Source organism: Pan troglodytes, chromosome 7 (assembly GCF_028858775.2).
Source record: "Pan troglodytes isolate AG18354 chromosome 7, NHGRI_mPanTro3-v2.0_pri, whole genome shotgun sequence".
Taxonomy (NCBI): domain Eukaryota; kingdom Metazoa; phylum Chordata; class Mammalia; order Primates; family Hominidae; genus Pan; species Pan troglodytes.
Genome location: NC_072405.2, coordinates 141,267,196 through 141,292,942, shown reverse-complemented (window position 1 = coordinate 141,292,942; position 25,747 = coordinate 141,267,196). Strand labels below are relative to the sequence as shown.

Sequence of the window (25,747 nt, the reverse complement as noted above, 5' to 3'; positions counted from 1 at the left end):
ATCTCTAAGCCACAAACCCTCAGTTCTCAAAGGAACATACATTTGTTAAACACATCCTGATTGTCAGTGCTGAGTACTGTACGTGTTATGTCATCCAATCCTTCAAACAATCCTATGACACATGGTTTTCTCGGGAATTTTTTATTGCCTTGGTGACCGAACATGATATCTTCTCTCATGACACGATGCGACCCCAGTGCTTTGAATAAACCAACCTCAGTAATTGGGGGTGGCAAAGAATGCAAGTTTTGATTAATTGGAAAAGGGCATTTTGATGTAGATGCTTTAAATATTATATTTAGGTGGAATCTTGTTCTTTAGGTATCTTTCCCTCCTTTCTCCTTCTTTTTTTTTCTATTCTTCCCCTTACATATGAATATGCTTATGTGAACAAAGTTCACGTTGTCTATGGATGAGAAGGTAGGCAATGTTTCTATTGTTTAAATTTACTAGAACCAATAGCTAATTAATGGCATGGCACTGTCTTTGCAAAATGTATGGTAGGTAACAGGAGAGTGACTTTGGGGGTTTCTCAAAAATGAGGGAAACATGTCAAGTGAAGTGTTTTCAAATAGATGGCTGGTGTGAGATGCATGGTCAGGGGGCTGCTTTGTATGGGCCTGCTCTGTCGTTAGCCTCTGTATCATTTTTGCTGTATTAGAAGCTTAAAACTCCTCTTCCTTATGGTCGAATTTGAATAGATGGTGCTTAGAATAAACAGGCACGACCCCACTGAAAATTGTTCGTGATGTTTAGATTGCCAGCACTGTTAGAGTGCTTCACCCATCACTGGCCTCCTGGACTTCTGGTCAATGTGGGATCCTGTCTCTTCTCCAATGGTTCTATATTCCTTTGCTCAGGTGACTTATCTGGTTGGCTGCTTTTACAGTGCTTTCTGAAGTCTCTCTGGGTAAAGCAAAAAGTTTATAAATTACATGCCTGTGATTATCAAGCATGAAATGGAGAGATGAGAGACTCTGAGTAAGGGCTGATTGACTGAACTTTTTCTTATTAAAGACAATAATGAATGTTTTATCACAGTCGCCATGAACCTTCATATCCACATATAACAAATAAGTCTCAATCTGGGAAGTGGAAGTCAAATTCTTTGGTATTAACTATTTCTCAATCCTGTTTACATGAAGATCTACATGCCAGTACATCTAAATCTACTTTCTTCCAAGCTCTCTCATTCTCTTTTTTATTTTCTTTGTTGTATACATAGACATTAGCAGATCTTTTCTTCCCTGTCTTCCTCCCCTTCCTCCTTCTTTTTCCTTCTCTTTGCCTTCTCTTTTTTTCATCTAACTCACTATGAGTTGTTTTCACGATAAAGCATAGCTATCTGATCATGTATAAGAAATTCCATGTATTATAACCCACTACTTTTCACGCAATAGCCTTTCTCAGTACACACAACTAGAAAACTTAATAAGTAAGTTTGGAATAGTATTTAGAATAACACATCCTAAGTGGCAAATTATGAGTGTTTTCAAAGTTCTAAGTATAGATATATTTTTCTTGCCAAGTGAATCCAGAAAGTAAATTTTGGCTCCATATTTGTTTTATATTCTACTCGAATACTACCAGATGGGAGAAGATTAAAAATAACCCCCAAATGTCTTCCCACCCTCATCTCATCATAAACAATTCTCCACTGTGAAATCCAAGGTCCTGATGCATGTAAACCAAGCTCATTCAATTTTTTGTTTGGGTAAGAATTGTAGATAAACTACGATTTCATAGGTTGAGTCACCTTTTACCAAAACTCTAAAAGGAACAACCAGAGCGCTCTCCCCTCACTTCAGTGCTGAAAGGGCTTTTAAAGGTCCTTTGGCGCCCTCTATTGGCTTAAGAGTCTTTCCTAGATCGCGCAGATGGACGAAGTAGAGAATAAATCGCTTTTTATAAGAATCTGTGATTTTTGAATAGGTACTATTTAGTTTTCCATGTCTGGTAACACATAAGGAATGCTCAAAACCTGCTAAACACTTCTTATAGCAACTCGAGTAAAATCCTAACTTCTTACCACAGCATGCTTGATTCTCTGAGCTAGTTGCTTCTTCTCTCTCCAACCATATTTCCCTCTCTTCTCTTCTCTTGTATTCTCTTCATTAGGCTCCAAATATGCTATTCATTTTTGCCATATTCCAAGCTCTTCCTAATTCTGGGTGTTTTCACCTGCTACCTAGAGCAACTTTTCCCAAGTCTTTATAAGACTGGCACATTCTCATTGTTCCAGACTCTCAAATGCTACTTTCTCTAGTAAACGACTTGTTTCATTTTCTCCAGAGCACATCTGCTATCTGAAATTATCTTATTTGTTTATATCTACTATGTTTCTCCCCACACCCTCACAAGAATGTAAACACCATAAGGGCAAGGATGTTGTCTATCATAAATAGCATTTTATCCTCGGCCTGTAGAAAAATGCCAGACATATAGCAGGTACTCAACAAACGGTCACTGAATGAAGAAGACAATTCATCATATAGGAAATATTATAAAATATCCAAGTGCCCTGATGTTGTGTTGGTGAAAGCTTTCTATACACACACACACACACATACACATCATATGTGTGTAAGGCAGTCTTACACGTAAACATCTTCTAAAGAAATCAAAAACAATAATAATCCTTTACTTTGCACAGTATTTTACATGTAACTAAGCACCCTTATGTGCATCATCATATCTAATGATGAAAAATAGATGGTATCATCCTTCATTTTCATTTCAGAGAAAAAGATGACAGAATCCTAGAAACTTTACAGTGTTACCCTGAGGATCAGGAACCTGGCAAGTGGAGGACAGAATTCAAACCCTGACTCTGATGCCAATTATTCTTCAGAAACCCTTTAGTGATTATCCTTCTAAACATGTAAGCATTTGAAACTATTAAAGAGTGAGGAGTACTTCTTTTACTACTTAAGAGAGTTAAATAAACATTTAACGAAGAAGCCAAAGGGAAATTATGAGAGAAAAATGAGTGAATTGCTGGGCATAGGCTCATTGTAGCTAGCTCATCATTCTGCTTAGCTAGATACAAATCTGTCAACTAAAAGCCATAAACACTGGAATAGCATCTTTCTCCACATTAATCTTCATTCTCTTTAGGAGGATAGCTAATGTTTAACTTAGCATTTTCAGGATTTAGGAAACGAAAATGGGAGTATAGAGTTAGCACACCTTGGCAGCTGTTTCACTTCACTGAAAATGTCATTTTTGAAAGGAACAAATGAGCCAATGATTGCCTTCCTTTAATCTAAGCTGTGAGAATCTGCTTTCCCTCTTTCTACCCTGAAGGAAATGACATCCGTGACTTGACAGGGTAGCAACCACACTGAAAATCTCTGCAGACACCCTATATGAAGAGACAAAGCCCTGTGTTTATTGAATCACCATTTGCTTTCCACTGTGGATACAAAATGGAACCTAAAAGGGGCCACTCAGGAAATTCCCTGCCATCAGCAAAGAGATGGTTTATGTTTTCTCTACTCAGTTAACACACTACAAACATTGACTTCCCACCCAACAAAGAGATTATTGTCTAGAGCAGACATAATCACCCATATGTTTTCTGCATCTGGAGTGGCATCGGAAAGACTGAGAAACTTTCAGAAGGCTCAAAACCCAGTTTGAAGGGTTCCTTTTATTTCACTCTGACTTAGCTCAGCTATAGGTAGCACTAGGGCTACAATCGTTTCTTTCTTATGAAACCGCACCCAATCCAAGTTAAATAAGCCTCAAACCAATGATAGGAATACCTTGTCCAGATTTTCCTAAGACACTGGTTTATTTTTTCCACATCATAAACCAATTGTTTGTATCACCAATTCGATTTATCCACCAGGAAATTCATTACAAAATGATGTTATATGTATAAATAAAGGATTGATGATAAGATTATATTTGCTAGGTTCTTTCACAAGGTAGAGAAATTCTAAACGCTATTGCTATAGTTAGCATTTTACTCTATTTTAATTGCTGGTGACAATAATATGAGCTATCTTACATTTGAAACTCATCTCATTCTCATACTTTAGCTCATTAGTGATAAGATGGTGGAAATCATTTAGTTACTGGAAAACTGAGAGGCAGCAATATTTAACCAGAAAGATCGCTGCATTATGGTTCCCTCTTGGGGATTCTAAAATATTACAGCTAGTGGCTAATTAGTTTTCTGTGCCTCTTGGTGAGATAGATAAGCGGACTTGTCAGAGTGGAGATGATTTCTCCAAGATAACTGTACAATCAAAGGCAGTCAGATATGCAAATCCAGGTTACTTAGTGCTCAAGGTCATGCTGTCAGATTTAAATTCCTCATGCAACATCTTCTTTCCTACCTTTCAACATCCTATCGAACAGGAGAGACTAGAGCCAGAAAAATGCTAAAGAATGATTGTTAAACTTGACTTACAATGAGGGACATTTAGCCTAACATTTGGCCTTTAAGAAATCCTTTAGGGGAATTTTTTTTTTTCTTTGTGCTGGATAAGATAGTGGTGTATAGTATGAGTAAGTTGGGTTCAGGAGGGAAGCTGACTTTGTGTGTGACTTAAATACACATTTCTGACCACTTAAATGAAGGACTGACTTCACAGTAAAGATAAAATAAATATAATAAAATTACCAACTTCTCTCCCATCATTTATACAGTTTAAACATAAGATATTATATGTTCTTTGTCTAAGTCTAAGGTTCTTTGTAGCTATCTCAAATCAAATAAAGGGAATCCTGTGACTACTTAATGTACAACAAATGGCATGTAATATAAATCATTCCAATTTGGTAGTTGGTATCAAGGTACGTACTCATTTGAGAGACATAAATATCCATTAAATGAGTATAACTGGAATCCAATTTAATGCACCTCACTAGTTATGGTGTGCTTTTCTTAAAACCCCAAATATCTCCATTTCTGTACATTTTTCTTTAGGAAATTCATATAGGCTTTAAAAAAATAATGTCGGCTTTCCAGCATGTCTGAGAAAAATGCCTTTCAAAAGCCGATTTGAGTGTCAACCTTCCCAAGAGATTCCTCTGAACACCGAGAAATAGAAATATTATTCTCTCTTACTTGTAAAAGATACCCAGAGAGTCTCCTTTTTCTTTCTTTCTATTTTTCTTTTCTTTCTTTCTTCTTCATGTGTATGTGTGTGTGTGTGCTTTTGTGTATGTGTGTTGGTGGAGAATGGGCTTTACAAAGGATATCTTAATGACTGCTGAAATGACCAATTAAATCCCTTCAGCTCTGGCCTGTAGACATCTTTGCCCTGGAGTTGCAAATAGGCTTGTTGTCTCTGTATTTAGAGAGAGTTGTAAAATGATTGTGTAGTGTGTGCTTTGCAAGATTGAATTATGAATTTGTTTTCCTTCATATCTGGTAATATCACCTGACTGTTATCAGCAGGTCAGAGCATAATTAGATTAGAACTGGGAAGATTGGGAGGACTTTGCTTCTAGAGCAGCTGCTACAATGTCATGCTAAGTAGGACAAATGCATTAGTCATATTTACATTTTGATGATTGATGACATTTTAAGAGCTCATCAGAAATGAGTGAAACCAAGCAAAAAAGTGAAAGATTTTTAAAAAGAGTTTATTCCATATTCAGTGCTGCTAGCAACATTTAATCAGAGGACACTACTACAATCATGCTGATGTGACATTTTACTGTTGTCTAAATATTTCTTAAGATGCTAATTTATTCATTTCACAAGTGTGTCTATTTAAGTTGATTCTACATGTGTTTATTTCCAAAACATAGGAGACACTTGCAACATTCATCTTCAACCTGTCCTCTCAGCACCAAATAGGTACAATATTGATTCTCTGGGAGACCAGTAGACTCAGAATATGCAGCTGGACAACATAGCAGTTCACTTGACTTATCACTTCTGAAGTGTGTTCTTGGTTTTCTCTTTGGGGCAGAATTAAAGTAACAGAACATGAAGATTAATGGCAGTATTGAAGGTTGCAAAATTTCTGTGATACATAGGTTTGAACCTCAGTTGGCAAAAGAGTGAGTTATATAAAGAATTTTCTTCCCAGGATTTTTGTGGGGCCTTAGTCGAGGAATGCTGCTTCAGCCAGCCACAACAGAGCAGGGAAAGCTAGTATAATCTTCCCTGCACTTCCCCAGGAAATGTAATTGGATTTACACACTCAAATTATATCATGTGAGTTTTGTTTATGAAGGACTATTTTAAGAAGTCAGGTCACTTAAGCAGTGCTTCGGAAGCCAGATTTTCTCCCTGCAAGATTTTTTACAGTCAGCCCTGTGGGGGAGAGGAAGAATGCAGAATAGATTAATTAACCATGGAGATGCCAGACATTCCACAGGAGGCTCAGGCACATTCTGGTAGGCATAAAAGCCACCTACCAGCAAATGCCACTATGCCACTACCTTCTCGATAAAGGAACAGAACTTATCTGACAAGGTGTTGTCAGATAAACCTATGTTTGCTTGTTTCTTTGATCTCTATGCACTGGACTCTGAATGTGCATGTGTATAATTTGATATCTGAATTTCATTTAGCTAGATCATATATTTTAATATATGAAATACTTTGTACTTTATAGCTACTGGGGTTTTCTATCCCTTTCACTCTGTTTCCTGCTTTATATATCCAAGCTCAAGTGCTACTAATTGCAAAATGTCTTTGAAGCACAAACTTCCCCCAAATTAGGGAATGATAAAGTCATACATGGTGAAGACATAAGCTGGATATGAAAGTAAATCACATTAATGTCTTGGGGTTTCTTGTTAAATGAGTAATGTTTTTACAACTGCCATTTCTATCTACAGTGCCAGTGTAAAAATTTCACATAAAAACAAAAAACTATAACCACTTCATTTTGTAAACAACACATCCTCATTCTATGTTAGCTGATTTTTCAGTTGACTGGAGTAAACCGTTTCAGAATCTTTTCTTCATTTGTGTGTATGTATGTGTGTGTGATTACACGCTGAATGCACAAGATTGCTTATAAAATAGAAACTACTAAGGGTTAGAGAATGCATTATCAAAGTACATGTATTTCTTTGACTCAGAATATAGGGAGAAGAAATAAGAGCACAAAAAAAAAAATCTAACAGAACCCATCTTATGCTGCTATAACAAAACCTGAGACTGTGTAATTTATTTTTTAAAAAATCAGAAATTTATTTGGCTCCTGGTTTTGGAGACCAGGAATTCCAAGATTGAGGGACCATATCTGGTGAAGGTTTTTTGTTGCAATGTAAGATGGCAGAAGGTATCACATGGGCATAAAAGAGCAAGAGATTGAACTCAAGGCCTCAAACACTTTTAAAATCAACATTAATCCTTTCATGAAGGTAAAGCCCTCAGGATCTAAACACCTCTCATTAGGCCCCACTGTAACATTTGGGATTAAGTTTCCAACACATGCTTTATGAGGGGCATATTCAAGCCATAGCAAGGACCAAAAACAAAAAACAAAACAAGGAAGAATACCTCTGGAAGGCCTGAAGATAGAAGGGATATAGAAAGAATATGGTGACTGCCTTTAAATATTTGGGATTCTGCCATGACAAAGAGACTGGTTATCTTCTGTGTGTCTCCTGTGGAATGGAATTAAGACCAATGGATAGCCATTAAAGCAGGAGGAATTCTGATTCACAAAAAGGTAAAGTTTGATAACAAACAGACCTGCCCAGGGAGCTGCTTTTTGAGATGATGAGCTCCTTGCCATTGGGCATTCCCCAAGGAGAAGCTGTGCAACAATCCATCAGGGATGTAATCAAGGAGATTCCTATATAGTGATCTATATATCTATTCCTATAGATATATACGAATATCCTATGTAGGGAGATATATACATATATATTCCTATAGAGGGAATCCTTTATTATATCCCTGATGGATTGTTGCACAGCTTTTCTTCAAGGTCAGTTGAAAGTCATTGGCTGCATCTCATGTCATCATGGTTGCTTTGCAGGCATGGAAAAGTAGAAGACAAAGGGCAAGAGGCCAAAATGGTAAAAGGGCATAAGCCAACTGAATTTGTGCCCCTTTGAGGAGTTCCCCTGGGATCTCTGCCCAACAAGACCTCCTTGTATTTCAGGCGACATAATTAGTTCTATCAGCAAGAAAGGATGGCCAAAAAATGATTTTGCTGGGCTTTAAAAGATCAGGATTGCATTAGAATGAAAGGTGGAATAACTATTGAATAGATAAACTTTTCCACCAAATATTTGTTGACTGCCTGCTGGGTTTTATGTCCTAGAACACAGCTAGGTACTAAAGAGATAAGGTTATTGATGTAATGGAGCTGATGCTTGGATGGATTTGGGTAGGGAATTTGTGACTCCACTGCAGAGGTTTGGTTGGAGGTTCGCACCTGACCTTTAGAACACATCTGGAGCACAGGATTCAGGGATTCAGTAAATATTTTACACAAATGCAAGACTTGGACTCTTTTTACTACAGACCTCTAAAGTATGACACATCAAAGCTGCAGTGGATTTCTTTTAGAAGTTACATGAAAGGAAAGGTCAGACTCCAGAAGAAATAGTGGAAGGGTATGGATCTTCCTCCCTGGTGAAGAAAAGAAGAGCGTGCAAAAGGACCCTGGGATGGGCCAAGTCATCAGTTGTCTGAGCATCACCTTATCACAAACTGAATTTGTCACAAGGCTGGTGACCTGGAGACATGACAGGAGGGAGCATGTGCAGCTCTGGGAACTCATAGTCACTCTGTGCTCAGAGTGACTCCGGCTGAAAACTGAAGAGCTGCCCTGAGACTCTAGGCAACCCATCCCCACACAAACATGGGTAGACAGTAAGTTTAGGCAAGGCTCAAAGTCACTTTCCTTGGTACATTTCCACATCCCGTGATTTCCTCTATCAGAGCAATGTCATAACGTTCTCACATGCCCACCAGACTATGAGCCCCTTGAGGTCAAGAATTGTATCTTATCCATCTTTGTGTCTCTAGCAGCTAGCATAGCATCTGGCACATGGATGGCTCTGAATATCATATTTTAAATGAATGGAATGAATGAATAGTAGATGACCATTTCCTTCCTTCCCCTAGCCACCCCCTACTCCACCCCCACCCACACACACACATCATTACAGAATCATCAACAGGGAATGAAAAACTGGCAAGAGAAGAGAAATCAGTCTCTCTGTCAATACAGCAAAAGTACACCAGAAATTATCCCGTGAAGCACTTTGAGCAGAAAGCTGCAGCTGAGTTTTTGCTATACATATTCATATACATGTACATATTAGATAACGTGAAGAAAAATTCAAGTAATTATCCAGATCATTTAAGTTAAAACAAAAGTTATGGGCCTGAATTATTCATGGGTATTTGTCCATTATCAAACACTTTAAATGGATCAGGCCCATCTACTCAAAATAGAGTCCAATTGCTAGCAAATACATCACCCTCTTGTTCTCTTCCCTCTTTGTTCTTCAGCATCCTGGCTCTGAATCTCTATACCCAGCTCTGGAGTTCTTTGCTTTTATAGCTGCAGTCCCCAACCTTTTTGGCACCAAGGAAAGGTTTCATGGAAGATAATTTTTCCACAGACATGGGTGGGGGATGATTTGGGGAGGATCCAAGAGCTTTACATTTATGTGTATTTTATCTCTGTTATTATTACATTGTAATATATAATGAAATTATTGTACAAGTCACACCATAATGTTTTCCTGCAGCTAGATGGTCCCATCTGGGGATGATGGGAGACAGTGACAGATCATCAAGCATTACATTCTCATAAGGAGCTTGCAGTCTAGATCTCTCGCATGTGCAGTTCACAATAGGGTTTGAACTCCTATGAGAATCTAATGCCACCACTGGCAAATGATCTGACAGGAGGCAGAGCTCAGGCGGTAATGCAAGCGATGGGGAGTGGCTGTAAATACAGATGCAGCTTCACTCATTTGCCCTGCCTCTCACTTGCGGCTGTGCAACCCACAACCTGCTGTGCAAGCACACTGGAAATCACTTCCTGGGCTTGACGTCTCAGTGGTGCCCCCTTCTGGTGGGTGCTCACCATCTGGGTACATACAGGTACAGCTGGGGGCAGGAGGTACTCCCACACTTCCACTTGACTCCTGGTACTCCATACCCGAGGGGCTGGTAGGCCTCACTCCTTAGGGGAAGATATCGGACAAAGCAGGTTGACTTTCCTAAGCGTAAAAAATGGATAGGTGCTTAGTCCACTGTTTCCTACAGCTTAAAACCTGTCGCATAAAGACCATATTGTACCCTAACTGGACCAGTTTATCTACAGACTTCTAAAAAGCAAACCAAAGTCAGATTTTAGAGAATGGAACTCAAAGCAATTAACTAAAACTATCTTTATAAAGTCCCAAAAACGGTCATGAGTCTTTTTAGTTCTTTTTTTTTTTTTCTGCTAATTAGTTCAAGAAAAAAAATCACTAAGAGCAAGCTGGTTTTCTTCTAAAGTCAAATCTCCCACACCCTCATTCATCGGGTGAGCCTTCCCAGCCTATTGGAGGCGGGTAGTTCATTTGAGAATGAGTTCATGGCCCCAAGTGGTCAATGTGCAGTGACTACAAAGTCTCCTCTTTTCTATTTATGAGAGATATATTGCCCTTGGCTCTTGCCAGGTGAATTATGACATGATACGCAGCTCTTTGGGCCCTGCCCAAGCCATCTCAGCCAGAGAGAAGCTGTGCCAATGGACAATGAAAGATATTTTTGAAACCATGTAAGTATATTTCCTTAAAAACATAGAAAACACAAATTCTCCTCCTGTTTTTGCTATGGGTTTTTCACAGCAACTTTGGCTTCAGCTTCTTTGGGCCAAAATTTCTTCCTGTCTAAAAGAAGGATAGTTCAACACTCCTGACCCAGTTAGATATTCCTCCTCTGAGGGCATGGCCCTTTACCTGCCCATTTATCCTGCCTCATTTTGCAGTGCTATTGGCTTCCACATCTCTCTCACCAGCTGGGCTGTGAGCTTCACAAAGTCTGGGGTGGCATCTGGGTCACTGTTAAGTCTCTACAGAATAGTGTAGTGCTGGTTACATACTCTTCTTTCTCAGGTTCCTCCAGGTCTTGTTTTTCAATTCACCTCTTCAATGTTGGGGCTCCTGAAGTTTCCGTCCTATATGACTTCACATTATCTCACTCCACACCACTCCCTGGATAATCAAATCCCTCCCTCAGTCAGCAAGTATGTATCTTTGTGCTGCTAACTCCTAACCCTGTATCTCTACCCCAGTTTTATCTGCTAAGCTTAAGACCTGGCAATCTGGAGACCTACTGGATACCTCCATTGAGGCAGCCCAACCCCAACAAGTCAACAATTGACTCCATCTCGTCTAATATCTACATGAAATTCTGATGGTTTAGTCTTCCATTGCTGGGGTCTGTCCACAGCTCTCTATCCTGCTCTTTCTGTTCTAGTGAAGCCCCACCCCCAAGATTCATCAAGCCACCCCATGCTCCTCTGAACCACCCCCACACTCCCCAGTGGGAGCTTCTCCCATATGCTAGCATTCTCACCACTTCACTTCACTGGGTAAGTTCTACTGTTGAACCTCATCACCAGTTTTCTTCATATTCCATGCTGGCTTCTGCCTGTGTGTGTTTTCTAGGACAATTGTTTACCTTCCTTGCCTGGCAATATTCAAGTGTCACCACTTCCTGGAATTCCTTCTGTACCCCTTCTCCGGGACAAGTACCTGCTTAAGAATAAGTGGGGTGTGTTTAAATGGAGAATTGTGTTTGTTTGACTTTGATAATCTAAGCTCATGTTAGGTGTTTAAGGAAAGGAGGGGCAGAGAGATAAGCAGAATTTGACAAAAAAATGAGCAGTCCTTCAAGCATGACTCTCAATGAGACAGAACTGTATTGGAGATTGCTATATGCCAAACTTAACACACTTCCCAAGGAAAGAAAAAAGCATAGAGTTCATAGCACAGGATGTGGATTCAGACTGCCTGGGATTGATCTGCCATTTTTTCATTTTATAACACTGACAAGAGCCTCAATCTTTCTGCACCTCACTTTCTGCAGCTGTAAAATGGGAATAATAATAATAATAGCTCAGGAGGTTGTTGAAGAGATGAAATAATACACATGGAGTATTTAAATCAGAACCTGGTAAAGAGGAATCAGGTAATACATTTCATTTGATTTTATAATTTAAGTTTTAAAACAATCACCCTTTTTCAATGAGTTCTCTGCCCTAAGCTGACAGTTTCTGGGCTTCCCCTGGCTTAACCCCTGCATCTTTTAGACCAATGCTTCTCCAACTTTAAGGTGAATAGGAATCACTTGGAGATCTTGACAAAATTTGGATTTAGGAGGAGGACCCTAGATTCTGTGTTTCTGACAAGTTGCCAGGTAATGGATGCTTGCAGTCTGCAGATCATAATTTGTGGGAAAGGCTTTGGAGTTTGGCACAGACCCCACCTTCTCTTCAGTGGGTCCCTGCTACTCCACCAGGTAGATTTAGATCCCTGTCCTCTAATTCACTTATATTATTGAACATTCAGGCTTCCATAGCAATATACCATAACTGACTGACTTGTAACAAACAAACAAAAAAAAAACATTTATTTCTCATAGTTCTGGAGGCTGGGAAGCTCAAAATCTAAGCACCAGTAGATTTGGTGCCTGGTGAGGGCCTGCTTCCTGGTTCACATGGCCATCTTCCGACTGTGTCCTTGCAGGATGAAAGAGACAAGGCAGCTCTCTGAGGCCTTTTTTCTAGACACTAATCCCATTCATGAAGGCTCCACCCTCATGACACATTCACCTCCCACCTCTTAATTCCATCACCTTAGGGTTAGCATTTTAACATGTGAATTTTGGAGGGACACAAACATTCAGACCATAGCAACATTCTTCCATCATTCATTAATGCATGCTTTCATTTAGCCTCATATGGCGAATATTTATGGAGTACCACAATGTGCTGCATGCAGGCAGTAGGGGTGCTGTGGTGAGGAAAAGAATCCAGGATCCTGCTATTAAAGAGATTATAATCTAGAGTTATAGACAGTCATCCATCAAATAATCACCTAAATAAGTGAATGATTTCAAACTGAGTTAAGGACTTTTAAGGCAGGTTTGATGTGGGGCCGTGATTAGTTGAGAAAAGTGAGGCATCCAGGGTACAAAGCTTACAAGAAGCACTTGTTCTCAGGGGCTGACCCTGCACTTGTGCAACCCTGCGAAGGAATAATTCCTGAAATTGTGTGCTCTAGGCATTCAGCTTGCACTCATTTCTATTTAAAAGGAAAATCCTGACTAGACCTGAGATGAGGAAATTATTCTTAATATCTACAGGAGGAATTCATGTTAGCAGGTAAGATTGGAATTATGTTTTATTTATTTGTCTCTACTGTTAAACAACGTGCTCTTTGAGAGCAGGGTCTGTCCTTTTGTATATCACTGGAATGGACACTGGCACATCACGCGGGAATCTCATATCAGAAGCTTGTTGAGTAAATGCCTGAACAATCATATTTGCATCAGTATTGCTGCTTCCCTTTTTATAGTTGAGGATGCTGAACACAGAGTTGTTACAGCATTTCCCTTTGGTCATATGATGAATACGAGATTTCATCCACAGCTGTCTGATTCCAAAGCTGCCCTCTAGATTTGATGCTTCTTTAAGGCCACTTTATCTCAATAACTATGCTCATTTCAGAGGCAATAAGATTAATAAAGAAAAAGAAAAATGAAATGTACCTTGCAAATAGTAGCAATGTTTATCATGATAGTTATCACTATCATAGATAGAGCCAAGGGGATAAGCACACTGTATTGAAAACAACACCTGAATAAAGGGTCATCAAAAGACCCACCTCAGATTTTACATACAAAACAGTGCAACTTTCTTCAAGCCACTCAGCCTGTCTTGGCTTCAAAATGAGTTTCTGATAGCTCTAAAATTCTATGACTATGAAATGATTTCTGAGTTTCCTTACAGCTCTCAAAAATTTTATTCCATGAGTTATAATGAATGTGCATGTGGGGATTGGTATGCTTTCCCCATTTATTTGCCTCCCAAGATCAGATAATGACAATTCTTATAGAACACATAACTTGTTGAGGTCTTTGACCTCTGAGATTCTTAAGAAGAGAATTATGAGTAATGATTTAGCAAATACTGAAAGAATCACTCACTAGATGGTATTTAATATTTAATTTCTCCTAGTGGTTTAATTACATTGGCACCATCAGTTGCAAATTTGTGTGTCATTTTAGTCATTCAGTCATTGAATTTGTTTCGAACGGACTAGTAATTGTGATAATTAATTGACAAACAATTGTGTACTTTGACTATCTAATTAGTGACTTCATGGCACTTGCCTATCTCTCATTTCCGCAATGTGCATGTTACTGTAATCAACAGCCATTTTGTGAAAGTATTACCGAGCCATGATTGAATTGGACATTTACACAGCCTGAATAGTCACAACCCGGAGCCTGGCTTTGGCACATTCATCTTCCTTGTCTATGGACCCCAGGAAATAGATAAGGTAGCCTGAAGGAACTCACTTAATCCTGCTATAGGTTAGTCACTGCATCCATAACAAGATGAGAATAAAGTAGCTCCTTTATCAGTAAATGAGCTAATGAATAAGAAAACATTTAGAACCAATATACAGCAGTAAACAAACACTGGGCTGTATTATTATTATTATTATTAATTATTCCTATAACACAGTTGTGTCTGATGATGTCACGCAATAGCAAGCTGTCTTGTTCTGTTGTTGGTGTGAGACTGCCAAACACGCGACAGTGGTCCACAAGGTGACTCCACTTGTGAACCACCTGAACAGTGGATGAAACAAATGGTGCCCTGGGCCATTGCTGGCAATAATGAGCATTGCACACTAGAAACAAGAACTACACTGCAGGATGAGAGGATGTCCACTCGTGGACAAAAATAGCAATCATTAGCAATCACCTCTTTGCCCTGTATCTAGAACACTCTTATAAGGAAGAGAAGCCATGTTGCTCTAAATGCTGGTATGTCTTCTTAGAGCTGTCCACACTGAAGTCTTTTCTTATGTAAAGTCCTTCTTAATTTTGTGGAAGGTCTATACAAATTTTTCTTCAACATCCTACAAAAAAGACCCAACTAGCCATGGGTTCGAGGTAATTTGGATATAAAAAAGGCTACAAGTATCCTTTTAAAATCTAGTTAATAAAATTGATCTCCTTGGGCATATCTCATGCACATGTGCAGATTTCAAACTGGGAACTTATCTCAATATCAAACAACCATTAAATGACAGCAAAACTAATCCATTGTCAATAAAATTGCTAGGAAATATGTAGTAAGATAAATATCAAATTTCTTCCAACAAATAGGACGAACAAAAGATTTTTAGAATAGTGGCAGCTCCTTTTTCAAACTAGACTAAGCACTAAAATATAAAACTTATGAAAGTGGCACTGTGTGTTGGGCAAGGAGGGAAGATACAGCCTGCCTCTCCTCCTGCAGCACTGCCATCTTCTGCTCTGTGACCTACCAAGGCACTGCCAAGCTTCCACCAAAAAATGTTTCAGAACTACCACTTTATAAACCCACTCCTAGGTCTTTAGCTGTTGAGGACTTAACTTAGATGTTCCTAAAAGGAGAGTAAGGTAAAAGAACACACTCGTATGTGGCAATAATTTATTGGTGTTGATTCCAGTGTCCATGGGCATCAGGGCAGAAGGGTCTCTTTTGTTTCAGAGTAGCTTAGGCACAGGGCAATGGCTGTGATATCTAGCACTTCCTACACACCTACCATATCTGAATCTGCATTATATGGTTTGCACACATCCTGTCCACTCTTAATGGTATTCCTGCATAATATTGCAGAATTGCAACCTCCAGTTTGAAAATGAAGAAGTTGAGGATTAGAGAGTTTAACCTAGCTAGAGTCATTCCGATTGTGTGTGGCCAAGTGAGGATTTGAACTGAAGTTAATTTGGCTCCAAACATGCATGGGTTCCCACTGACTCTCACCATCACCACCCTGTACATGCTGAGTGGTCATTTAAATAAATGTATATTTACATTTAGTAATTCATATTCCTTCCGTCATTCCACCATCTACTATGTGCTAGACTTGAGGGAAGCAGTCAAATAATACATGTGTTCTACCCTGGAGCCACTTACATTACCAGAATACAAACACAAGAAAGAAAAGTTTATCTGTTGTTACATGGACTGCCTCTTGTGTTGGCCCTGCTGAGAGCTGCAATGGGTTTTATACTTTAATGGGTTTCATCCTTTCCACTAAGAAACTTGAGAAATGGTTCATTCTTTTACCTGGCCAGCACTTGCTGCCTGTGACAGAAGTAAAACTAGCATTTATGGGGAAAATATAGACATCAAATAATATAAAGTTCTGATGACTTCATAGTTCACCATCTTTCTTTAAGACCAATCCAAATGCCCATCAATGATAGACTGGATAAAGAAAATTTGGCACATATACACCATGGAATACTATACAACCATAAAAAAGGTTGAGTTCATGTCCTTTACAGGGACATGGATGAAGCTGGAAACCTTCATTCTCAGCAAACTAACACAAGAACAGAAAACCAAACACTGTATGTTCTCATTCATAAGTGGGAGTTGAGCAATGAGAACACATGGACACAGGGAGGGTAACATCACACACTGGGGCCTGCCTGGGGGTGGAGGGTAGGGGAGGGATAGCTTTAGAAGAATTACCTAATGTAGATGACGGGTTGATGGGTGCAGCAAACCACCATGGCATGTGTATACCTATGTAGCAAAACTGCACATTGTGCAAATGTACCCCAGAACTTAAAGTATAATAATAATAAAAAAAACAGATTGGTGTGCACGCCAAATGGAAAAAGAAAAGAATCATTACATAATATATCAAAATACGCAGACCAAGCATTTATTTTTACCCAGATCCCTACTAACAAAAATAAATTCCTTTCTTTCCTACTTATATTCCTGAAAGTAATCCAAACTTAGTTGCCCACATAATTCTGAATTACCCTAAATTGTTTTTGCATATGTTTGAAAATGATAAGCCATTTGAGGACACACTTGTTGTATTAGTCTGTTCTCACACAGCTATAAGGACATACCTGAGACTGGATAATTTATAAAGGAAGGAGGCTTAATTGACTCACAGTTCAGCATCGCTGGGGAGGCCTCAGAAAACTTACAAGCATAGCAGAAGGGGAAGCAAACATGTCCTTCTTCACATGGCAGCAGCAAGGAGAAGTGCCAAGCAAAAGAGGGAAAAGCCCCTTATAAAATCATCAGATCTCGTGAGAACTCACTCACTATCACGAGAACATCATGAAGGTAACTGCTGCCATGATTAAATTACCTCCCACCAGTTCCCTCCCACAATGTGTGAGGATTATGGGAACCACAATTCAAGATGAGATTTGAGTGGGTACACAGCCAAACCATATCACATATAGAACCAAACTTTATTTTGGGAGGTAATGTGCCCAGTTGCATTACTAGAGGATTTGGAGAAGCATTTAAAAGGTGTCTGATCCATCTGGGAGACCCACCTTTTTTTCACCCACCCTACGTCCTTTAGCCATCTTTCTACCTGGTAGACAGATGTCATGACAGCTCCAACAGCCATCTTGGACTGTGAGGAGAGATGGAAGCCATACAGAAGGTTGGTGGGCCACCAAGAAATAAGAATCCAAGAACACTGATGATACAACTAGGCACCATGCCAGCCCTAGACTGCTCATTGCTAGATTTTTTTTAAGTGATAGAAAATACTCTACTTTTGTGTTAGTTCTCCTTTATCAATATCTAATATAATTTCTAATCAATATTGGCTGCAAAATATACTCATGCTGTATCATCCAATAAATTAACATTGACTATTTTTTGAGATAACATTGTAATTGCAATTCTTCTATCTTATACTTATCTGTTTAATCACCTAAGACAAATAGAGCCATTTACATTTTATGGGTGCTTTGTTTTGCTTTGCTCCATATTTGAGATTTGAGAAACAGAAAGACCTAGATCAGATGTCATGTCATCTGATGTATAATTTATAGCACATAATAAATACCAGGCAACAATTATTGCTGGAGAAGACTAGTGGGACTATTTCCCAAGGGAAGAAACTGATACCTTCCTACTTGTAACTCTTTGAAAGTGCACCAGGCCTTGTGAGGTTAGAAAGTAGTCCCCGAGGGTGCTTAGCAGAAGCCAGATGCCCATGATCAGGGATTTCGGGAAAAGAAGAAGGAGCTGGACTAAACTATTTTAAAGGTCTTCTCTAATTTGAAGCTTATGATTCTGACTCTTGAAGTTATAAATAATTGGTAAGATGTAGAATAATTGGACTCTAAAAAGTAGAGAAGTCCAATAAATCTTTCACATCTCAGAAAGGAATGTTGGATATTTACATCAAACTGTGTCCCTAACTTTGTCCGCCTCCTGGTTCTTGATCTCAATGAATTCAGCATTCTCTATTTCATCTTTGCAGTTGCCCAAGCCAGAAAGCTCAGAAGGCATCCCCAACACTTCTCCCTCTCACTGTCCCATGGCCAGTCCATTGCAAGTTTGCCTGCTGAATGTCCTCAAGTGCATCCAATCCGTGTCTTCTCCTTCCACTCTAGAGCAGAAGATACTGGTCCTCACCTGAATCACAGTAGCCTCACTACATCCACTTTTGCCCCCTTCTAATCTATTTTCCACAGTGTTACCAGGGTGCAATTTTTTTATGATGATGGCTTAGAATCTTCAGTAACTGTCAATAGCTCCTTATTGATCTTAAGACAGAGGACAAATTCTTTCCTGGGATCTACCTCTTGGATCTGACCTCTCTCCCTCAGGTAGTGGTAATCTTCATCTTGTTCTCCTTCCACAATATTTTTCATTCAGTTCTTTGAAAGACCCATGCCATCTTCTACCCCTCAGCTGTCTAAGTTTCTATTCTTCCTTTGCCCAAGATGTTCTTCCCTCATTCTCAGCTCAAGGAACCTTTCTCAGGGACGCTTCCTCTGCTCTCTCTTAAGTCACAACTCAATTCCATTTCATTTTCAAAACACCCGCAATTTTCTTGAAAAACACTCCCTTATTGAGAGAGAGAGAGAGAGAGACAGAGAGAGAGAGACAGAGAGAGAGAGAGAGAGAGAGAGAGACAGAGAGAGAGAGAATTTGTTCCATGTGTTTTCTGGTTTTCCCAGCAGATAGTAAGAGCGATGAAGATAGGGAGTGAGTCAGGTATGCTTCCTCGCCTGAGTAGTCTCCGCATCCCATGTTTGTTAAGTATTTATCTAAGAGTAAATGTATAAATGAGAATACCCAAGGCTGGTGCTAAAGGCTTGCATGTATGGCAATAGGATGTGTATGTCCAAGAAGGTGAGATATACCTGGGTTGGATTAAGATTCAAGTTAGTGCTTCTACCAGACTTCTGGCCTGTTTCTATCTGGCTCAAATCCTAGGTAAGGCTAAAAATTGAAGCTAAAATGTTTTCAGTACCAGAAGCTTAACAGGAATCATATCAAGAGAAGATGACCCAAAGAATCTGCCAAATTGTAACTCCAATGATCCTACACAAAATCACTGTGCCAGAATGATGTTCTTCTTTTAATAGCTGATGTTCTGGTAAAAATACTTGTGGCTTCCACAGCCTTTAAATAGATGGTATCATTAAAGAAGCAAACACAAATTTTATTAAACATAATTTATCTCATTTTGTTGCTTATGTGGCAACTCTACTTGTAGAAAACATTTGTTGTTGACCTGATATACTTAGCTACCCTATTTGTGCAATGCTAAAGGCCAAGATTGCCTAATATACACCAGATCATCATTTTCATTAATACCAACAATACCGTCAATTTCATACCATCATCTTCCTCTTTCTCCTCCCTCCTCATCACCTTCACAAGAGTCCCTGGCATTTCTGTAGTGTTTTGAGCTAAAATGAAAGTGTCATTATTTCTGAGAACATTGAGGAAGACTTCACCATGGAGGTGGCAGGTGAACTGGGTAAGATTTCGAGATAACAACAAAAATAGACCTCCACTGATAGACATGGAGGCCTAACCTCCTCCTAACCATGCCCTTCCTTATATGTTCATCTCCAGGAGATTAACACTCCTATATTTCCTCTCAAATGGAAGAAGATGGTTTGGCAGAATGAGTGAGAACACATGCTGTGGAGACAGAGTACCTGGCTTGAATTCTGACACCATCACTCATTAGCTGTATGACCTGGTAAATCACTAAACTTCCATAAGCCTCAATTCCTTCATCTATAAAATGGGATAATTACAGCATGTATCTTATATAGGAGTGAGCATAAACAGAGACAATGCAGGTAAAGTCTCAGAGTGGTGCCAAGCCTGTAAGTGTTACCTGTCATTGTGCAGCTTGCAGGGAAAGCATCATGATGGCTGTGATCTTGATTCTCTAATTTACTGTCACATCTCCACTCTTGAGAACAATGCCTAGCACACAACACATGCTTCATGGAAATTTTATTGAATGAATGAACAGAACCCCTGGGGAGGGTAGTGTGGCCAACCTATGAAAAAGTTAGCAGCAGACTGTGACAAAGCACAAGAAAGAAGCATGATTAATTGAAATGCATGTCTTTGATATTTTAAACTGATATTTCCAAACCATGCAACTGAAAACTGAAAAAAATAAAGTTGAATACAAGCATTATTCCTTCAAGGTAGTGTATTTTAACAAAAGGAGGGGAAAGAACTACCTCTCTTTCTTTGAGGGTTCTCTTTGAGCTTTGAAAAATAATAATTGCTAAAGAAGACAGTATCAGAACTACATTGAGTCATTATTTTATATGAAATATTGAAGAAGAGTAAGTACTTCAAAGCCCACTTCTTTCCCTTAAACCAACACTTATTCCAAATGACAAACTCCCTCAATTACCCGTAACATTAATGTTTATACTCGGCATTTGTAATACAATAAAACATAAAATGTTTATACTCGGCATTTGTAATACAATTTATATTTTAAAGTTTTCTGATATTTGATATATCAGACGTTGGTGCTTATCAGATAAGGAAACAAGGGTCTGAAAGGTTTCTTAACTTCCAAGAGCTGAGCAGGCTGCTAACCTTGTCTGCTCATCTCCTAGTGGGATTTTTTTTTTTTTTCCTCTTACATGGCATACTTCTCTGCCATCATTTTTAAAACTCTGAGGGGGAAAAGGAAGCTAAATGTTAACATGCTGTGACCAGTAAACCAAAGATGCAGTGATTGCTAGTGGGCTCCATCGTCGGCCCCTTGCAGGTGGTGGGGTCATATTCAGGGATGGTGGATATCAGTGAGCACAGCCCCTGACTGGTGGCTGCCCATGCAGAGTGTGGGGGTGGGGAGTAGATGGGGGGATTTTCCTAATGCATCTAGCACCCAGTGCTCTCTGGCTTCCCAGCTTTTCCCATCCCATACCATAAAGAGTAGTTATGTAAGCATATTTCCTGTACTTAAATTCACAAGCCAATGTGTGGAGACAAGGACTTAGGATAGGAGTAAAGAGTCCTAATTTGAATGTCTCCAGCCATCTAGCTCCGACTGCTGCCTGCTCTGACTTTAGAATCATGGACATTCCAGCCCGGTGTGGTGGCTCATGCCTGTAATCCCAGCACTTCAGGAGACCAAGGCGGGTGGATCACCTGAGATCAAAAGTTCGAGACCAGCATGGCCAACATGGCAAAACCCCGTCTCTACTAAAAATACACAAATTAGCCGGGCGTGGTGGCACACGCCTGTAGTCCCAGCTACTAGGGAGGCTGAGGTATGAGAATCACTTGAACCTGGGATGCAAAGGTTGCAGTGAACCGAGATCATGCCGCTGCACTCCAGCCTTAGCGACAAAGTGAGACTCCATCTCAAAAAAAAAAAAAAAAAAATCATGTACATTCCAATGGACATTCCAAGTTGGAGTGGTGCTCAAGGCCACCAAAGTCACCTTCTAATCAAAGCACGAGTTCTTTCTCCAACATCCTAGATAGGAATAGGAGAGTTACTCTTAGGGCTAAAGAAACTTCAGGAAGAGTTCAGGAGGCAGCCTGTCTGCTAGTTTGTGTTCTGTCCATTTTAGCAGATGGGCCAATGGCTTTTGGGGGATAACTCTTGAACAGAAGTCAGGCCTGTCCTCTGCTCCAAACCTAGAAGGACTCCTCATCTCATGCCGGGTCGAGCCAGTGTCCCTGCAATGGTCCAAAGACCTGCCTCTGGCCCTACACCTTCTTTGTCCCTGTCTCCACATACTCTCTCTCTCTTTCTCACTCTGCTCCAGCCTCACCTCTCTCCCAGCAGTCCCTTAAATGTACCATCTTGGCCTTACCACTGGCTGTTCCCTCTGCCTGAATTATCCTTTCCCCAGAGATCTGCAAGACTCATTCAAGCTTTGACACAAAAGTGACCCAATCAGTGAGAGCTCCTCCTGTGACATTCTTTTTTTATTTTTTAAAAGAGAGAGATGGAGTCTCGATTGATCACCCAGGCTAGAGTGCAGTGGTGCAATCATAGCTCACTGAGGACTCAATCTCCTGGGCTTAAGCAATCCTCCCACCTCAGCCTCCTGAGTAGCTGGGACTACGGTCGTGTGCTACCATGCCTAGCTAATTCTTTTTACTTACTCTATTGCCTAGACTTGTCTCAAATTCTGGCCTCAAGTGATCCTTTTTCTTGGCCTCCCAAAGTGCTGGGATTGCAAGTGTGAGCCATCATGCCCAGCCTCTTATTTAAAATTGTAACCTCCCCCCACCATACTGCATTCCCACCCCAACCCCGTGTTACTCTCCCCTTTAACTGCTCTATTGTTTTAAATTACTTTTTACCTTCTATCACTGCAGATAATTTATTTATTTAAGTTATTTGCTCCTGCTGGCAAAGCAGGCACATAGTTTGGAAATCATGTCCATTTCTCACTGACATCCCCAGGGTCTACAGAAATGCCTGACATGTAGTAGGTACTCAGGAAGTATTAATCAAATGATGAATGAAGAAATGGATTTCCATCAATAACTGTGTATTGATGTTTGCTGTCATTCTTAGGTAGACACAGGCTTCCTCTCTAGGTGTTAGGATTAAAAATAGAGTCTTCAGAAAAGGAGCATTTGGAATCATCAGATTTGGTTCTGAGTTTGGGTCCAGCCCTCTCTACCTAGCTATGTGCATAGAGAAGTTGTTTTACCTCTCTGAGCCTCACGTTTCACACCTAGAAGTGGATATAATAACTCCCGTACTGACTTGTCATTATAAAAAATAAGATAGTTTTTTAAAATAAATCACTAGATACCAAGGAGAAAAATAATACATTTAACTATTATTTTTAGAGTAGTAACAGCTGGATAAAGCTATGAATTGTTTAGAGATAAAATAGCCAAAATTAAAGGGAAGACAATAAGCCTTTCTGGACTGAGTTTTTAAAGTCTCTGTAAAAGTTGATTTGTTTATATCTTCTCTACCACCCTTTATTTGCGCCATTCAGATTTATGAAGGCAATTGCTGCAAATGTTTGTTGATAATGGAATATGTACTCCTCATTACTCCTTTGGATACCTGCATAGTGTGCTCACCGTTTGGGGTCTCTGCGTAAATATAACCTCATCAGAGATACCTTCCCTGGCTACTCCACCTAAAATGGAAACTCCTTTCTTCTATAATTTGTTTCTCCTTTTAATCAGCTTTATTTGTCTCCATAGCACTTTTCATCAAGGCAAAGAAAATGTTATTTTTTCTTTGTTTATTTTCTGTCTCTCCATAAGGCAAGTGAGAGATTTCATCTATTTTGATGACTGACATATCCTCAGAGCCTAGAGTTGTGCCTGCTCTCACCAAATTGAAGAAACTGCTCTTTATCAATCAATTTTCCAAAAATATAGTTTGAAGACTTATCTTAGAGGCCTATGTCTAACCCAATAGCATGTGCCCTGGGTAAGACCTTAGTGTGCCCAGAATACTCCACATTTATGCCTGTCTCCTTTCTCTCTGAAATACGTCCCATTTTGTACAATAAATGACATTGTCACAATAACCGTGAAGTCCAGAAGAATTAACTATGACACATAATCCCACATTAAAAGAACAGATGGTATAGATGAGAAAAAGAAAGAAATTACCATTGATAGTAACAGCTAATAGTATTAAGTGCTATTATATGCCAAGGGGTCTATGTAATTATGTCACTCAGTCACAACAACCTATGAAGTAAGTCCCATTACCATTCCCATTTAACATATGAGAAGTCTGAAGTTTAGAGGGGGTAAGTAGATTCCCTGTGTTCTCACAACTAGTAAAAGGCAGAGCTGGGATTCAAATCCCAAAAACAGATCTTTGAACTACTAGGCTAGAATTGCAAACACTATGGTGAGGCTTTTCCCTATGTGGCCTCATTTTATCCTGTGTTAATACTGGAAGGTAGTTATTAATTATCCTGCTTTAAAAAAAAAATGGTAAAATAGGCTTAGCTGTGTTAAGTGGCAGAATTAGGATTTAAATCTAAAATAAGCATATTTATTTTTAAAAATTGTGAACAGGATGGTGTTAGGTATGAATCACCATGGGCTAAAGATATTTTATGTTACTAGCTTCCATTATATTTTTACTACCTAACGTGTCACAAGGTATATAACTCAGCATTATAGACCAAAACCCATTGCACTTACTCATAATCACCATGTACATAAATTTTGGAAGAACATTTTATTTGATTGAAACATGAAATGAGTAAATTTGAAAAAGCAAGGGTAAACTAAATGCTTGTTAATAGATTTGCTTATGCTTTTTCCCTGCTGTAGAGGTTAACTGATGCCTCTCTTCAGCTAGATCACCAATTTTAAGCCTCTCTATTCTCTATACTCATCAGAGAAAAGGAGTATTGGGAGACCACTTGATTGGTCTCAACTTGTAAAATAATACAGTTGAGAAACTTTGTAAAGTTATTTCATGTGAAGTCACCTTCTTTATGAGTGGGGCTACTCAATTTGTACTTAACAAACCATTTTTTCATTTTTCTTAGGCTAATGTGAGATTCCTTTGCAACAATAAACACACTTTTTTGGTAAAGTATAACAGAATATATAATGGACTTCTCTGAAGGAGTTAGGATCAAGACTTAGGTGACTTGGGAAAATGTTCCAATTTTTGGTGCATACTGTACTTTATCAACCCTGAACAACAGATGCATTTTAAGAGAAAACAAGCTCTTGGCAAGTTGCTATTTTTAGCTCAGTAACTAATGATGAATCAAAATGCTTCTTCAAACCCAATTACCCAATAAAAATTGCCATAGTAACCATCATATTACACCACACACCCTTCATGCTCACACCAAAAACTTCCTTAGGAACTGCTGACACTACCTCCTTGACACTGCCATCTGCTATGGAGGAGGAGATGGTGGGGGAAGTTGGCAAGGAAAAGGTAATTCTGTGTTTTGCAAATCACTGGGGGAGGGGGGTCTTGTGGCAGAGATACACTGGTAGAAAAATTATTTTCTGAAGAACTCTATATCGGTTTTTACCATGAGCTTGAAGTGGCTCAACCCAGGAGCTTCAGACCTAAATTTAAGCTTGGTCATAAAGTGACCTCTTCCCTTCCTCCTTCCCTTACCCTACGGCACTGTAGGATCACCCTCCCTGCTCTCCTTCTGCCCAGAATAATTGTTGCCTGGGTCTTTTCTTGGTCCACTCCTCTTCATTTGTCAGGTTTTATCTAAATATTTCATCCCCAGAGGTTTTCCCCTGACTACTTAATTTAAATGAAA

General features: G+C 39.4%; 1 protein-coding gene across 4 annotated transcripts in view; it reads left to right on the top strand.

Moving 5' to 3' along the window:
- ADCY8 (adenylate cyclase 8) overlaps window positions 1–25,747 on the top strand; it is a 262,821-nt gene that overhangs the window by 3,459 nt on the left and 233,615 nt on the right. The gene's annotated exons all lie outside the window — the stretch shown is intronic.